Genomic DNA, 13,232 nt, shown 5'->3' on the forward strand with positions numbered 1-13,232 from the left:
CAGCCCAAACCACCCTCTGCAGAGCGAGGAAGGGGTGCAGGATGCAACCCCAGACTGGGGGGCTGCCAACTAACTCGGGACAATCAGATGATAGAACCTTCTGGCAGAAAGCAAATCTGGTATTGAATCCTTGCCAGGACCCTGCTCCATGCATCAGACCCTCCTTTGGGGGGGGTCCACGCCACAGGGGGTGTTCCACACCCCCCAACCCAGGCCTCCCCCTTCCTAGGCCAGACGGCCTCCGCCCGGTCCTTACGGGGAGATGCTCTTTCCCTAAACATGCTGGAAAATTGTGTGGGCGTACAGGGCAGGACCCCCACAAAACATAAAAGGCATCTCCACCCACCTCGGGCCGCAGGCACACTAGCCTGACCCCAGCTGACCTCACAGACTCTCTGGAGGCCGGTGCACCGTGTGCTCCTGGCAGCCGACCTCCCCGCGGCTCCCTCGGGGCTGGCGTCCCGGGCTCAGAGCTGTGGAAAGAAGCCACTGTCACAGCCCTGACGGTCCTCTGTGACATGTGATTGATGGCCCAGGCGCCGCCCTCAGCCAGGGCTGCTTCCCCACCTCCGCTTCGGTCCCTTTGTCCAGCCCCGGAACCTTCAGGGGCCCCACCTGCAGGAACCGACCTGCAAGGCACCTGCCACCTCGTGAGCTGTGAGTCCTGAGGCTGAAGCTATGAGACCCAGCTGGCGCCCCTTGGGGACAGGCAACACCTGTCCCCATCTCGGGCTCCCTGATCTCTTTTTCCCAGGCTGGCCACTCCCCCAAGGGCCCTTAGCACCCGGGCACACTCCTGCCCCACCCTGAGCCACAGGCAATGCCCCAGGGAGGGCCGAGCAGCCCTGGCCTCTGGGCCTGGCCCCCAGCCAGGGCGAGCAGCAGGCAGGACACTCCCTGAAGCTGAGACGAGGCCAGGGCACAGTGGGTGCCACGTGCTGAGGCAGCTGTGGCCCTGAGGCTGGCGGCGTAGGCTGGCGGCCACCGGGCACCTGGCTGCCCACGGCTCCCCGATTAGACCGCACACCCCTGTGTTTACAGCCGAGCCGCTCCGTGGTGCGCAGAGGGTCCCTCCGGGCCGCAGAAGGCGTCCCGGGGCGTCCAGCCCGGTCCCAGGCGGCGGCCAGATTCAGCCGTGGTTTCGTGAGCAGATTTCCAGGGGAGGGGGGCCTCCGGGGGAGGACTGGACAGCTGACGGCCTGTGACCCCGCGGGAAGGGGCAGGCACTTCATCTGAAGCTGGAAGAGGAGGAGGATGGGGATGATGATGGTGGTGGTGATGATGATGTTCATGATGGTGATGATGATGATGGTGGTGGCAGTGGTGATGGCAATGACAGCGAGGAGAACAGCAACAACCGTAATCGTTTGCATCAGCAGCTGCCGTTGGCCGCTGACCTGCTCTTTGCCGGGCCTCTGCCTAGCCCCTGCCCGGGTTCACGCTCAGTCCCCCGGCCGCCTGGGAGCGGGCGCTCTGATGGCCTGTGCTTCGTGGACGAGAACGGGGCTGTGCCCTGCCCTGGCTCACATAGCGCCCCAGAGCAGAGCTGGCAGATGACCTCCAGGGACCCCTGACCCTGGGCCCTCGGCCTCGACCCTGGGCTAGGGCTGCCAGGATACGTAGAAAGGGGAAGTACCTCCTGAGGCACCGCCCAGCACCCTGCTCCAGCTCGGGCTGCAGATCCTCTGTGGGACCCCCTGCTACCATGGCAGTGGGGGGGGGGGGTCTCCTTTGCCTTCCCAGGCACACAGGCGCCCCGCTGGGTCTGAGGCAGCAGCCCCCGCCCCCACACACCTGTGTGTCCCCCCTTTGTCCTCGCAGAGACGTGGGCACTGTCCTTTCTCCGCTGGACATTATAGCACGAGCGCTTTCCCAAACAGGGGAACCAACCGACCACATCACAGCCTCTCATTTTCCCATAATTCATTTTCTCGGTGTCTCCGGGGGGAGGGGGGGCTCAGCGCCTTTGCTCTTCCCAGCAAGGCTGCAGCGAACCTGTGTGTGTGCCCAAGTTCATGTCCCCTCTCACCCAGTCACAGAAGTAGGATTTCCGGACCCAGCCCAGGCGCCCTTCTCGCCACGTGCCCCAGAAGCCGCGGCGTCTCGTGGAGCGGCCTCAGCCAGGTGTATTTCCATTTAAAATCCCGTCCTCCTGTTCGTTGCATGACCGCAGAGGCGCTCGCCTGGCGGTCCCCTTCGACGTGGCTTTAACGTGGCAGAGCCACCACCGGGCGCGGAGGAGAGCGGGCTTTCAGACCCAGGGTGCGCCGCTGGCTGGACACGGCGTGGCTCTTCCATGACCGTCCTGTGGCGCCGGACGCAGTCCGCTTTGGAACCATTGGCTATGTATTCTTCCATCCCCCTGGAGAGCAGGGGGCCCCGGGGACCCGCGAGAGACGCCGATGCAGAGGGCGGCGGGCGTTCTCCCTGAGGACTCCTCACCGCCCCCCACCCCCACCACCGAGGTGGGGGACTCAGGCAGACCCGGGGACGTGGGCCCCGGCCCCCAGAGAAGGCCGCCTCTCTGCCTCCCGCGCAGCCTGCCCCAGGTAGAGGGCGTGGAAGGCGAGTGGGTGTGTTCGTCTCCCAGACCCCGGAACGACCCAGCACGGAGGGGCCGGTCGGTCACCACGGCCGGGCTGGCTCTCCCCGGGTCTGGAGGCCGAGGGTCCAGAATCAAGGTGGGGGCCTCTGGCCGCTGCTGGAGGCCTCGAGAGAGGGTCTGTCCCTGGCACTGGGGCTTGCCCGCGGTCCTTGGCATCGCTGCCACCTCGGCTCCGCTGCCTCGGTGCCTTTGTCAGCGCGTGTGTCCTTACCTCTCCTCCCAAGGGCACCTGTCGTCAGACGTGGGGCCCACCCTAATCCAGGAGGACCTTCCTGCAGGACCCCCTCCTTAATTCCACCTATAAAGACCCCTTTCTTGGGTTTCTGCCCCGGAGACCACCCCAGCCCCAGCGCCCTCCAGAATCTTCTTTCTCCTCTGCCGCATTTTGCCCTTGGGCACAGGGCGGAGCACAGACATGGGGTCCCGCCGGCTTGTGTGGGGTCGCCCCTGCAGAAAGCCAGCCGTCACACCTGGAGCCAGGGCTTTGCACTCACACACAAAGGAGTGGGAGTGAGGACAGGGCCTTCTCGGGCCCCACCTGCAGGCAGAGCTCAGCGACAAGCTCAGCAGCCTGGAGGGGCCACGGGAAGCCAGGGTCCGCCACCTGTTACCAAAACTCACTTGAGGGTGACAGGCCAGCAGGTCCCACTAGGGGTGGATGGGAGGCCAAGGTCAGTGCCTTTTCAGGAGTCCAGTGTGTGACCCCTGGGAGGATTTTAGGGAGCCCCAGAGCCATCACACATGCCCCCTAGCAAGCACCCTTCTGAGGCTTCTGATCCCCCCACAAAGGGGGCCAGCACCCGTGCAGTTCTCCCAGGGGTCCGACTGACACTTACGTGACGCACAGGGATCAGAGCACTGTCCAGGGCTCCGGTGCCCACCGCATGTGGAGTCCCCATGGGTCAGGGTCAGCCGGGGACAGCGGCCTCATGCTGTGCCAGGCATGGTGCTAAGCACAAGGGAGGGGCCCTGCTGGACGAGATGGCCAGAAGGTCCCCGTGTAGGTCTGGCCAGGAGTACATGGCTCCACTCTCTCTCTGTGTTTACCCAGAAACTCGGCCAGGCACATAGGACCACCCACGGCTCCCCAACAGGCTGCCCTGCCTGGTCACTGCCCGCCACTCACGCCCCCACCCTGGTGCAGGTTCACCCAGGGGTCTGGGCAGGGAGAGACCCCAGTCACACCTGAGGAAGGGCCGAGGGTCCAGGGCACGTGGAGAGACTGTCTCTGGTGCCTTCTCTCACTCTGGGGCATGAGCAGTTAAAACCCAGCCCTCTGCCCGGGAAGCAAGAGAAGCAGCTTGGAGCCTGTCCATCTGTCCATCCATCCACCCACCCAGCGCGGGGGCCGCCTCTGCTTCCTCCCGTGTCAGCTGCTCCCAGCTGCTGAGTCAGGCTTCGAGACGCAGTCGTCACGGGCAAGGCTGCGTGCCTTCCCCGCATCCCTGGGAGCACGCTCCGCGGCGTCTTTTCCTGCCGCGGCTCCGCCGTGGGCCCAGCTATGAGGGGACTCGGCCTTTCCCCACCCCTCCTACTGGGGGTACCGCCACAGGAGCAGGGTGAGTGGGCCCTCCCATGGACACTGGGCATCACTGTCACCGCTGTCCTTGCAGGGAGAGGGACGGAGTGCGTCCTCGGACCTCCCCCTCACTCTGTCCCTCGGCTGATTGATGATCCCGCTCAGAGGCGGGTGCGGAGGTTCCACTTCTGATGCTCCAGCCGGTACTCAGGTCGCTGCGGCTGCGGCCTCGGCCCAGGAAGGGCTAGAAACGCTGCCGTCGTGGCGGTGCTGCTGATGGTGGCGGTGCTGGTGTAGGTGGTGCTGGTGGACTGGAAAAGGTGCTGGTGGTGCTGGTAAAGGTGCTGGTGCTGATATAGGTGATGCTGATGGTACTGGAAAAGGTGCCAGTGCTGGTGATGCTGGTGTAGGTGGTGCTGGTGGACTAGAAAAGGTGCTGGCGGTGATGGTATAGGTGGTGCTGGTAGTACTGGTAAAGGTCGTGGCACTGGTAAAGGTGCCAATGCTGGTGGTGCTGGTATTGGTGGTACTGGAAAAGGTGGTGGTGCTAGTAAAGGTGCCAGTGCTGGCAGTGCTGGTATAGGTGGTGCTGGAGCTGGTGGTGATGGTACAGGTGGCGGTGATGGTAATGCTGGTGGTGGTGGCCGTGGCAGTGGTGGCCACAGCGGCCCGGGAGGCCCTGGGCCCCACGTGAGTCCTCTGGCACCACGTGGCTGCCTCCCAGGGAGCTGTGCGTGTGGGCGGCCGGGAACCGCGGCCTCCCCGGGGCCCCCTCACCGGCACTGGTGGGAAGGGGGTCCTGGCTGTGGGCCTGTGAGACCTGCGGGCTGTTTCCCACTCAGCGTGAAGGGCAGGGCTTGGGCCTCCCCAAGGAGACGCCCTCTGGGCAGGCCGTGAGCTGGTCCCTGTCCTGCAGCGGGAGCCCCTGTCCCCTGATAGAGGTGGCCCGCCTGCTCCCACGGGCCCATGCAGGGACGGACCACCCCCGTTCCCCTGTTCGTTGTCTTCAAGAGCTTCCCCGAAGGCCAAGGTCAGCTGGTTCCGACACCAGAATAGGAGAGACGTGCTTTTGGTGTCAAAAGACCAGCAACTGATGGCGAAAAGAAAGGTGGGATGGGGAAGGACGAGAGACCCCACGTACGGCTGCCTGAGAGCTCTGTGCCCCGCCCAATGCTCACACTCCCGCACACTCACACGCACACGTGCGTGCCTCTGTGATCTCCCGCTGCGAGTAGCCCTCACCTCCCCCTGAGCCCCGCGGAGAGGCTGCCCCCGAGGACGTCCGCACACAGGAAGCCCAGCACCACCGCCTGGCCGGCCCAGGCTGCAGCGGCGGCCTGTGCGCGGGGAGGCCCTACCCAGGTATCCATCCAGGCACACGACTGGGCTGCAGATCGCCCGGCTGACGGACTTGGTGGGCCCGCGTGTGCGTGCCCTCACACACGTGCACGCCCACGCACACACACCTCGGATGCACCAGCCCCACAGACGCCCCCGCCGGAGCGCCTACCTGGGCGGTCCTGGAAAGCCCCGGCCCGAGGGGTGGAGTGTCTCCCCGGGTTCTCTGGGTGAGCTTCCAGGAAGAGAAGGGACTGTGACCCACTTCCACAAAGCGGACAGAAAACTGCTGGTAAAGAAAAAGAGGAGCTGCCTGTGACCTGGAATTCACCTTCGCCCAGGGACACTGCGGTGGAATCTCCCCGGAGCCTCCTCCCGGGACTTCGGGGCGGGGGGGGGGGGGGGGGGGGGTGACGCGGGAGGCCTGCGGTTTACCCGGGGCGCTCTCCCGCTCTCGTGCTCTCTCTCTCTCTCTCGGGCAGGTGTTCCCACACTCCCGTGATGGGCCCCCCCCCCCCCCCCCCCCCCCAGGATTCAGGTCAGATGTCCACACGGCCAGTCCTGCTTCTGAGCTTGCATTTTTCCTTTTAGTCGGTTAAACGTTTTTCTAAGCTTGTTTTAAAAAGAAACTCGCTGCCCCTGCACGAAAGGCAAACCTGAGCTACCTGTCACAACCCAGAGGTGACCAGTGAAGTGAGACCCGGGCGCCCAGTTCCTGAAAACCCCTGCCTCGGAGGAGGGTCCTGGATGAGCCCCGGGCTCGTTTTCTGGGTGCTGGGGTGGGGGGCGTGCTGTCCGCCGTCCCATCGGTCCCCGTCAAGGAGGGCGAGTGGGGGAGCCCCCCCCACCGACCCCTGCGCGGGTCAATGCAAGAGATGGGAAGGCAGGGGGTGTCGGCCCCACAGACGCCCCAGCGGGATTGGGGCTGTGGCTGTGATGTCGGGAAGGAGGGTGTCCGGGGTGGGCTGGCGTTCGGGCAGCGAAGGTGAAACCAGAAAGCTGCAGGGGGCGGGCATGCCGCAGAAGCCGTCCTGGTCTGGGACACACAGGCGGGCGAGGTGGCGCCCGGTGGGGAACCCGGCCGTGGCCGAGCCTGGTGGGTTGAGATGCACGCCGAGACCCCGGGGTGAAGCCTAGGAAGATGCCACTGCGGCTGTGGAAGGACCTGCCCCCCCTGGGGAGCACGGCCTCGCTCCCTCGCTGCGCTGCCCGGCTGCTCCTCCTGCCGGGCCTCATGCCAGGGGGCTGTGTCTTTTACAGCTGGCCTGTCCAGAGCGGGAGTGGTGTGCCCCTGTCCTGGGCCACAGGGGACAAGACAGCCCCAGCGGCCACCCTGGGGGACTCACCGTCTGGTGAGGGGCACAGCCCGGTGAACAGTCGCCACAGGCCGGAGCGGACACTCTGCAGGAATTGGCAGGTGCTGACCTGGCAGACAGGACACTTTGAAGAGAGCTCTCCCTAGGCGGACGGCCTCTCTGGAGAGGGGACATTGGACCAGTGACATGAAGAGTGTCCCAGGCGGAGGGACCACACCTGCAGGAGAAGGGGGACGGCTCCAGCCAGGGACTGAGGAGGAGCCCAGAAGAGCACATGGCGGGCTCCCCACCTGGATGGCCGGCAGGCATCTCAGACCAGACGCACGCAGCAGCGGCCGCAGCCTGGCCCCGGACACCCCCACCCTGCTGCACCCAGCCACCCCGCCTCAGGACCAGCAGCTCTTCTCCAGAAACCTGGGGGTCACCCCACACCCACCTGCCGGACTACTCTGGTCGGGGCCTCCCGACTCCACCAGCCGTGGGTCGCCTCTGTCTCCGCCCAGGTCCAGGCCACCCTGGCTCCCACCTGGACCATGGAACAGCCTTCAGCTGAGACCCCTGCGCGCGCTTCTGCCCCCGCGACCCCGCCCGTCTGCCCGGCCACCCGGAGAGCTAGGACAGTGCAGATGGGCTCACCGTCGTGGGAGGAGGCCGCCGTGGCTCCTTCTCTGCGGGGAGGCGGGCAGCGAAGGGCTACGGCTCAGGGCCGGACTCCCGGGACCGCGGTGCACCAGGTGACGCGGCCAGGCTGCCTTCACCACTAGGAGCCTCAGTTTCCTCCGCCTCCCTCATTGGTTGGCCAACATTAGCACCGCCCCCCCACGGCTGGGGGCGGGGCAAGTGAACGAGCGCACCTGAAAACCCTAATCCCAGCGCTTGCACCTGATGCATTCCGCCGCGTGCCTTGCACCTCCTCCGCCCACGCACGGCGCCGGGAGCACACGCGGACGTCCCGAGCCTCCAGCCGCTGGAATCCGGCCTTTCTCCCAGGACCCGGCGGTCGCCGCGCACAGGCGGTGGAGGCGCGGCCTCTCTGAACTGTGCTCGCAACCCGGACGGAGAGGGCAGGTGGCCCGTCTGCCCGGATCGTGGGGGGGGCACACGCAGGGTTTAGAAACACCGCGCTCGTTCCCTTTCGTTGCCGTAGCGAGAACCAGAACATACAGTGTGCGTGAGCAGCTCAAGTCAAAAAATAAACGAGGCACGGTCACCAGAAATAGTCCGGCCTCAGAGGTGGCGGCCTCGTCCACGGCCAGCTGTCCCCCGCCAGCCGCATCACAGAGAGCGGCGTGGGGGGGTGGGGGTGGGGCTTTCCGTGTTTACCTGGAAACATACATCAGGCCTGGGACCCGGCGGTCAGCCAGAATTACTGGCGAGGGAGAAGCAGGTCAATGAGGACTCAGAGCGCACAGCACCCCGGCGCCTCTCCCCTCCCCCCCACCGCACCCCCCTGCCGGGCAGTGAGCCAGGGGCTCGGCCAGCAGGCAGCAGGGGGGTCACCTGTGACCTGAGGGGTCCCCTTCCTGACACAGAATGTCCCACGAGAGGACAGAGCTTCTGCAAGTGCTGTGAACATGGTCACATCTGTCTGACTTCACTTCTGTGGATGTCACTTTTTTGTGGGGTTTTTTAAATTTTATTTATTTTTAGAGAGAGGGGAGGGAGGGAGAAAGAGAGGGAGAGAAACATCAACGTGTGGTTGCCTGTCATGCGGCCCCACCTGGGGACCTGGCCTGCAACCCAGGCACGTGCCCTGACTGGGAATAGGAGACCTCTTGGGTCGTAGGTCGGCACTCAATGCACTGAGCCACACCAGCCAGGGCATCGCTTTGTTTTTGATGGCATAGGTCAGAGGCCTGCAAACTCTGGCCCGAAGGCCAAGTTCAGCCCCTCACCTGTCTTTTTAAATAAAGTTTTATCAGCACACAGCCTCGCCCCTCCGCCCACATATTATCTCTGTTCCTGTCACACAGCAGAGCTGGGGAGTTGTGACCGAGACTGCCTGGCCCACGTGGCCTCTTAACGGGTGACTGTGGCTCTTCCCTGCACCGGTGTGCTGTCCCCTGCCATAGCTGTCTTTGTCACAAAGGGCATTCTGGGAAGTACCCCGCCCACCTCCAAACGGAGGGTGGGATCTTTTGTTCCTTGGGGCTTTCGTATGCTGACGTTGACCTGGGGCTTCAGAGGTGTTGTTGCTGATTAGAGGTGTTGTCTGCTGTAATTAGGCTTCTCTTACCCAGGGGACCTCTTTGGGCAGGGGTGGCGGAGTCACCGTGGTTAGCTGCTCCGAAAGGAAGCCGTGGGCTGGCACCTATCTGCCACCTGTGGACAGTGCAGCCGTCAAAACACAGGGGGCCTCCCCCTGACTCCCGGGGGCGGCGGGCCACCCACCCCGCTCTGCTCCCCAGACAGCTGAGGGGGAGAAGCAGGGGGGACCCCACAGGACAGGGCTGGGCAGGGCCGGGAGGGACCTCCTTTTCCCTGCGACGTCATCCGAGCGCCCCCTCCCGGCTTCCACGAGTCAGAGTGCAGCCACATCAAGCCTCGGGGTGGTGCGGTGCATCCGCCACACACTGGGGTGCCCCGGGCAGGGCCTTGGCAGAAGGCGGTCCTCTTGGTGGTCCACGGGGCCAAGTCCTGGATTCCGTGAGGTCTTTTCACGTGGCCTGTCCTGAATGCTCTGAAAATGTGCATGTCCCTGGGGAGGAGTCTCCCAGCAAACGAAGGTGCAGGGGGGAGATTTTCAACCTCGAAGGTTTGCGTTTGTGCAAAGGCTCTGGGAGACCCGTCACCCAGGACACAGCTGGGGGGCGGGGACCGGAGGCGGTGGCACAGGGCCCCTCCCGGCGCCGGTGCAGCGCCTCCTGCGTTCGCCCACCCCCCACCGTAGCGAGGCTCCGGGCCGGGGCGGGCAGAGCGCCACAGATGGTGCAGCCTCCGAGACGGGTCTGCCTTCTGGCGCCACCATTAAGGCGGATTAGCCCGTCCAATCCCCGACCTCGGGCTGCGATCTCACTCGATGATCCCAGGGTGGGCTCGGGAGTCACTAAACCACCCGAGATGCGCCAGACGGGGGGCGGACAAGCTCCCGGAGACCCAGAGCATTCTGGAGCTCAGCACTGAGCCCTTTGCAGGGGGGCACGCGTGGGTGAAAATCACCGGGGGGGGGGGTCACGTCTGAGGAGCACCCAGGAAGTGAGTGTGGGCAGGAGGGGCGGGCGAGTAGCCCCGAGGGCCATGTGCAAAGCAGAGGGGGCCGTCCGGCGGCATCCGGGGCCCCGTCTCCGCAGGAGCCAGGGCGGCCTTCCACAAGGCGTGGTGGCGACGGAGGCAGAGCCATCCCGGAGCAGGGCCCAGCAGGCCTCTCCTGCAGAGGACCGGAGAGGGAGTGGGCGAGGCTCGAGGGCAGAGCAGCTGGTGCAGCTCCTCTGCTCCGGGGCATCACCGTCACCGGGGTGCAGTTGCGCCCTGGGTGCTGATTGGCCCGGAGAGAGGCCAGACGGAGGGCGGGTGCTGAGGGCGCCCAGGCACTGGCGTGGGACCCTGGAGCATCACATTCCTGCCCAACGCCTGCTGGCCAGCTGGCCTCGGCCCGGTGCCCTTGTCAGCACAGTGGGCACCGGCACCCGGCCGCCTGTGCGGCTCCGTGGGAGTCCCTGGGACGGCTGCGTGAAGCTTGCTGCTTGACATCGGCCCAAGTACGGCTGTTAGTGATTGAGTCGGAAACCTTCCGTGGAAGCTTCGAAAGCAGCGATGCCGTTTACCCTCCGTGGCGTGGGTGGGCAATGCCAGATGTCCTGGAGCGCACCACGGACAGCTGTGCGGCCAGGCAGGGTCTGTGGTCCTCAGAGGGCGGCAGAGGGCCCGCCGGGGAGCAGTCACCAGGGAGCGAGCTGATTTCACGCCAATACAGGAGCCTTTCCCTCAGCTTCCGTTGTCCCCGGGGCGATCTGCTGAGCGCTCCCCTGGGTGGGGATCTTACGGAGGGGGCTGGTGTCTGGGCACTGGGCCTGGCTTGGCTCCTCACCCCGGCATGTGAACCCCGTCTTCTCTCCAGTCCGGAGACACAGCCCAGGGTCCTGGCTCCAGGGACCGGGAGTCACCGCAAGGCAGATTCCGTCAGTACTTGCTGCTTAAGTTGTAGAAATATCTAGAAGCCCTCTGAGGCCTCTACCTGCTACCACAGTCACCCCACCCAAGGCCTGGTGCTGCCCTCCCCACCCCCTGATCCGACCTGAGACACCCCCAGCCTCACTGCTGCTGTAGACAGCCTCCTCTGTGAGGCAGAACATTCCAGAAGAGTCTGTGCCTCTCCGTCAGGGAAAGGAAACTTTCCCAGATTCTGCTGACGGCTGTGCCAAGGCCGCCCTGGCCGGCAGGCGCCTCGGGAGCCAGCGCGTGGGCACAGCTGGGCCAGGCGGCAGCTCCCTGCCACGTTTCCACCCAGCGGGAGCCCGAGGCCCAGGCACCCCCAGTGCGCAAGGCGCACGTCTTGGGGACCAAGTGAGATATTTCTAGCTTGGCCACCCAGCCTTCGACGGTCGCCTGCGCTCCTGGCCCGGGGTACAGAGACCCTAAAAAAGAGTCGGCGGGCCCCCAAGGGAACTCGAACTACACGTAGGGGCCAGGAATGAAGCCATGGTTTGAGGGCGGGTGCACGTGGCCACGCGGCAGGCAGCCAGCGAGGGCGTGGGCCTCGGTCTGAGCCGCCCGACTGTCGCCTGCTGCTCCGAGACCCGTGAGGGCGGGAATTCACTCCACATCGGAGGACACACGGGGGAGTCGCAGAGAAGAGCTGTGCCGGCGGCAGGAGGGGGCGCCTGTCCCGAGTCAGGCCCAGGGGACCCCCTGGGGGAGGTTACTGTGCAGATGGAGGGAAGAGCCCCGGCCCGGGGCCAGGCCCACGGGTTTTGTCCACTCAGGGCCGCTGGGCTGTGCGGCCGTGGGGAGACCCGAGGAGGCCTGGGCCCTGCCTGTCTGTCCGCAGAAGCGCTCTGGCCCGTGAGGGTCAGAGGCGGAGAGGGCAAGGCCCGAGGGGTCAGTCAGCCACACGGGTCCCCCACTCTCCCTCGGGGACTCTGTTCTTCCCCTTTCCCGTCTGCCCTCCGCCCTCCCCTCTCTCCTCCTCTGGCCTCTCCCCTGAGCTTCTCTCGACACCTGTGCCGTCCTCCGTCAGTCACGAGCACTCCCTGAGCGCACCGAACTGTTCACGTCCCCCTTCCCTTTCCTCTACCCCCCGCCACCGTGGCCCCATCGGAGACCCCCAGTGGCACCCACCGACGGACTGAGCGATGCGTAGGCGCTGAGCTGGCTGACGACCCACCAAGGCTGCAGAGCCTCCTCGCCGGTGGGGGTTGGGGGGGACGGGGGGCTGTTCCTTCCTAGTCCTCCCTTTGCCTCGCTCTCCCCCGGGGGGGCCCTCAGGAAGGGAAGGCAGAGCAGGGAGAGGCTACAGACCCACAGCGGGGGCACCCCCTCCCCGGTCCCCCCTGCTGCCCCACCCCCACATGGTCTGCTTGTGCCCTCGGGGTCCCGGCGCAGCGTTGGGCCCAGGGGTGGGATGCAGGTGGGACCGAGCCCTCCCCGCCAGCTCCCCGCCCAGTTGGGGGCCTCTGAGCAGGGCCCAGCTCCGAGCACAGCTGGGGAGTCAGCCAGTCCCAGCGGGTTCGAAGCCCAGCCTGGCCTCTCTGACCCCCAGCGCTGTCATCGGAAGAGGGGGGAGCAGCGGTGCCCCCCCCCCCCCAGGGCCGTGGGGACAGCTCTGGCACCAGTCAACAGGAGCTCAGACATCCCAGGGCAGGCTGGCAGCCAGCTGTCCCGCCCCCTCCCTGCCTGAGGAAAGGGCGCAGCCTCCTGCCCTCGTGGTGGCTGTAAAAGGAAGGCTGGGCGTGGGCCCTCCCCCCCACTGAGCCCGGGACTGGAGGCCACACCCCGGCTCCCCGGGGCCCGGGCTTGCCCGCGTCCTTCACTCTGTGGCGCCTCCTGCCACCGACTTCCTGGTTGGCCCCACGGACCCGTGTCTGCTCGCCTTCCACCAAAATGGCCTTGCCTCCCGCCCTTCCGACCCAGGAGCAGGTACCAGGGGGGTTCCGGGGACCCTGCTTCCCAAGACGGGTTTGGGGTGCATGCAGAGTGGGCCTTGAGTGCTCCCCTGTAGTCCAGGGTGCGTCGGGCCAGCAGCCCCCTAGACTCCACACCCCCTGGAGGACTGGCCGCAGCCGGGGTGCAAGGGGCCCCTGCAGACGCCCTGGGGGGCCGGGCAGAGCCTGCGTGGTCACCTGTCGGCAGAGCAGCTGCGGGCGCCCCCGTGCGAGGGCACGCCACGACCCAGTGACGGCCCAGTGGCGGGGAGGGCGCCAGCTGGCAGCCAGCGGAGCTGTCTGACCGTGACATAGGTCTGCCACCAGAGCTGCTTTCATCCCTGGAGCAACGAGGTGCCTGGAGATCAAGGGCA

At 66.0% G+C, this 13,232-nt stretch overlaps 1 protein-coding gene across 4 annotated transcripts in view; it reads left to right on the top strand.

Annotated features, from left to right (window-relative positions):
- KCNAB2 (potassium voltage-gated channel subfamily A regulatory beta subunit 2) overlaps window positions 1–13,232 on the top strand; it is a 62,609-nt gene that overhangs the window by 7,605 nt on the left and 41,772 nt on the right. Inside the window, exon 1 of one of the 4 annotated variants that reach the window (XM_036025246.1) lies at window positions 12,729–12,853. The exons of the other annotated variants lie outside the window; for them this stretch is intronic. The gene's annotated coding sequence lies outside the window, so the exon portion shown is untranslated. Of the gene's footprint in view, window positions 1–12,728; window positions 12,854–13,232 lie in introns of those variants that run through there. 4 annotated transcript variants of the gene reach the window in all.

Source organism: Phyllostomus discolor, chromosome 5 (genome assembly GCF_004126475.2).
Source record: "Phyllostomus discolor isolate MPI-MPIP mPhyDis1 chromosome 5, mPhyDis1.pri.v3, whole genome shotgun sequence".
In the NCBI taxonomy this organism is placed as follows: Eukaryota; Metazoa; Chordata; class Mammalia; order Chiroptera; family Phyllostomidae; genus Phyllostomus; species Phyllostomus discolor.